The 4,218-nt window shown below is 41.2% G+C and overlaps 1 pseudogene; it reads left to right on the top strand.

The window, feature by feature from the left end:
- Positions 1–338: 338 nt before the first annotated feature.
- Positions 339–805, top strand: LOC136335792 (ubiquitin-conjugating enzyme E2 W pseudogene; annotated as a pseudogene).
- The last annotated feature ends 3,413 nt before the right edge of the window (positions 806–4,218 follow it).

The raw sequence follows: 4,218 nt of genomic DNA, 5'->3' as shown, positions 1-4,218 counted from the left end.
AATTAGAAGACCCTCAGCCACCAAGATAAACTTTAATGTGAGAGTAAACTAGGATAGAATCTATAAGAGTCTAAAGAATGTTGGAGAGAGTCATTCAGCATAGTCTATATTATGTATCTACTAATTCTCTGTCAGTCATTGGCAGGGGGTGAAAACTCTTGACACACAACTCTTGCCTTCTCAGTGTTTAGTGTATGACTTGAGGGATAAATTTGTCCTTTTAAAACTCTTCCCCTTTATGGCCACACAGCATAAATATGAGTTCACTTAGTTCTCCCCACCTGCACTCTGCACACTGTCAAAGCATCCCACCTCGGCTCTGGCCTCATGGCCTTGGGGGTGGTTCCATCATGGCATCAATGCAGAAACAACTGCAGAATGAGCTATTGGTTTTGCAAATTGACCCACCTTCTGGTAAGACTTTAAATTAAAAGAATGTTCAAAATTTAATTACACAGAGGATTGTAGACATGGAAGGTGCACCAGGCACCTTAATGAAAGGTGAAAATTTCAACTTCTATTTAAGTTTAGTCCTTGATATGCTTTTGATTCTCCTCAGGCCATGTTTACTAGTGAAAATATTCTCATTCATCCTCATGTTTATAACAATGGTTATATCTGTCTATCCATTCTAACAGAGGACTGGTCCCCAGGGCTCTTAGTCCAATCAGTTTGTTTTAGCATTATTAGCATGCATTCCAGCTGCAAAGAAAAGAGAGGACCACCAGGTAATTCTTTTTATGATAGAATATGTAAAAAGACACCAAAGAAAACAATATGGTGATATTATGATGATACTTGTTGATCACACTATTATCATCCTCCTACTGGAAGACAGTCCTACCAAGAAAATGACTACTTTGTCATTCAGTCTCTGAACTTTAGCCTCTGACTGGAAGTGACCCACAGGCAGTGAAGACTGCTTCCTTAGACTGTGCATTCTGGGCACATGTTGATCTCTCGTTCAGTCCAGGCAACTGACATGCTTTTATTAGTCATACAGCATTAATGCAGGTGTCAGGAAATGTCATCTATAATTCCATTTTTTATTTTATTTTTTTTTTAAAGCTTTTGGAAAAGTTCCAGGTCCTCATGTTTTGTGCAATATCGATGACTTCCTTGGCGGTTTTGGGATGTTCATTGCCAGCAATAAATATCGTAATTGAAAAAATTTTATTAACTCCTGCCACCCAATGATTAATGCATGATGGGGCCTATGAAATGAACTTAACCAGTTCTGGTGGGGTTATAAATAGAGCGAGGAATCCAACATTACTTTGAAAGTCACCCCAACTCATTTCTACTTGGATTCTCTGCACTGTGATCCTAAGGTTAACGGCATGAATTACATGCATCTTTAAAGGATTGTAATTAAAAATCATAGAGTACTTATTTAATTTTTTGCATCTGCTGTTAAATTGTTTTGATATGGAAGATTTTAAAGTAACATTGGCAGAGAGGTACACTGTGTTATCCCTATGGTGAAATTAACTTTTTTTTATTGTTGTGTACAGTTCCTCAATCTCTGAAGTAAAGGTATGAGTAATAGGGTATGAATAGTTTAATCAAGGCTTTATTTTGGAAGCAGAAAGAATGGCAGAGATGATTAAACTGCTGCAGTCCATAATTTGGGCTTCTTTGTATATTAATGATTTTTCCAAGCAGAGTACACGCTTCCTTCCTGCTGACCATCATCAGCATGAACCCTACCACCTAAAAACACTGTTTCATTTACTTATGTTTGAAAATCTATAAACATTTGTGTTTGGAATTTTATTTTATTATATATACTGCTCACAAAAATTAGGGAATATTTCAAAATGAATATGAAGCAATAAAGAAAGAAGCATTTGATTTTTTTTATTAAACAAGAACATCAGAAAAGCAAACGACAAGTCGAAGGAAGTTGTTAAATTATGCAAATGATATGCAAAACCAACTTTTATTTCATTGGTGAAAATGCACTATACAAAAGGCTAAAAGTACTGGAGTATCTGCACATTCTCTGATCCCCTATTTTTGTGAGCAATGTATATATTTTTTTATTTTGTTATATTTTAAGTCAAGTCAAGTTTGAATGTCACAATACTTTTTTTTTTTTACAGAGACTGAGAGTGAGTCAGAGAGAAGGATAGACAGGGACAGACAGACAGGAACGGAGAGAGATGAGAAGCATCAATCATTAGTTTTTCATTGCGCGTTGCAACACCTTAGTTGTTCATTGATTGCTTCCTCATATGTGCCTTGACCGCAGGCCTTCAGCAGACCCAGTAACCCCTTGCTGGACCCAGCGACCTTGGGTTTAAGCTGGTGGGTTTTTGCTCAAACCAGATGAGCGCGCGCTCAAGCTGGCGACCTCGGGGTCTCGAACCTGGGTCCTCTGCATCCCAGTCCGACACTCTATCCACTGCGCCACCGCCTAGTCAGGCTGTCACAATACTTAAACTGAAAAGTTTTTGTCTAGTTTTTTCTCCTAAATTTCCTTTGCTTGCACCATCTTATCCTTTAATCCCATACTCTAAAATAAGAAATACATTTTGACAAAGGCTTAATTTTTTTTTTAAAGCATCCCAGGCCCTGGTTGATTGGCTCAGCGGTAGAGTATCAGCCCAGCATGTGGAAGTCCCGGGTTCGATTCCCAGCCATGACACCTAGGAGAGGCTCCCATCTGCTTCTCCACTTCCCCCTCCCCCTCCATTCTCTCTATCTCTCTCTTCCCCTCCTGCAGCCAAGGTTCCATTGGAGCAAAGTTGGCCCGGGCACTGAGGATGGCTCCGTGGCCTCCACCTCAGGCGGTAGAATGGCTCTGGTTGCAACAGAGCAACAGCCCAGATGGGCAGAGCATCTCCCCCTGGTGGGCATGCTGGGTGGATCCCAGTCAGGCACATATGGGAGTCTGTCTGTCTGCCTCCCCGCTTCTCACTTCAGAAAAGTACAATAAATAGATAGATAGATAGATAGATAGATGATAGATAGATAGATAGATAGATAGATAGATAGATGATAGATAACAAAAGCATCCCACTTTTACCCCCAAAACACTAAAGATAAGATAGGGTTACAGTTTTAAGATGTGGTCTGCTATCCATTCTTAGTGAACAAACAGCACTAACCATATGTACCATATATTTTAAGAGCTTTATAAATACTATATCAGAAAAGAGTGTAATTTACCTAAGACCTAAATAAGTAAGTATTTAAGTAAATAGTATATCAGTTTAACCTCTAAGGTAGATACTGTAATCATCACCATTTTAGAAATAAGGACCCTGAAGCAGAGAGAAATTAAATAATTTGCCCAAAGTCATATAGCTAATAAGTAGCAGATCTGAGATTTACAACCGAGGGAGTCTGGCTGCAGAATCCTCACACTTAACCATTATATCATACCATCTCCCCGCATCACTGCTTTCCCTATCCCCCCTGCAATGAGTCGCAGCCAGAAGGGAACTGCCCTGGGATCTTACCCATCCCCACTGAATCAGTTCTCTCTTCCTGGCTGGCAATGCTGTCCCAGCTCACAGCCATAGCTAGAAGTAGCTGACTAACCTCTGCCGCAGTTATAGGTGCTGTCAGTGATGAGCTTCATTGCCCCTCTCTGCTGGGTAACCAGCCAGGAAGGTGGATGCGACAACTTAATGCGTTGCTGAGAGACAATGGTCTTATGATGGGTGGTCCTGAACCTGCGGCATTTTTCACCCTCTCTTTAGAGCCACCTGGTAATGTCGCCGTTTAGCACGCCCCTCCGGAAGAGGCAGCTGCCATGGCAGCACTTAGAGTGGGGACTGCGACGTCTGTTCTCCGTGGGTGCTTGGACAAGTTATTCAATTTCTCTAAGCACCAGTTTCTCTGTCCATGAAATGGGTGTGGGGGGGGGGGATAATTACATAGGATTTCCTTCATCACACTGTGGTAAAGAGTAAATGAAACCGTTTCTGTCATTTCCTTCATCACACTGTGGTAAAGAGTAGATGAAACCGTTTCTGTCATTTCCTTCATCACACTGTGGTAAAGAGGAAATGAAACCGTTTCTGTCCAGTGCTAAGCACAGTGCCAGACATCCAGCAAGTGCTCAGGAGATGTTAGCTGTGGCCATCCTGCCCAGTGAAGGACAAACTTTCCCCAAGATTCACGATGGCAGACTCAGAAGGACTTAGAAACCCAGGGTGGCTGGTTAGGCCCTTACTCAAGAAAAGAACTAAAATGTCCCAATAACCT

The sequence above is a fragment of the Saccopteryx bilineata genome, chromosome 4, assembly GCF_036850765.1.
Source record: "Saccopteryx bilineata isolate mSacBil1 chromosome 4, mSacBil1_pri_phased_curated, whole genome shotgun sequence".
NCBI classification, from domain to species: Eukaryota; Metazoa; Chordata; class Mammalia; order Chiroptera; family Emballonuridae; genus Saccopteryx; species Saccopteryx bilineata.
Note: the sequence above shows the minus strand (reverse complement) of the source record. Positions and strands in the feature narration are given on the sequence as shown.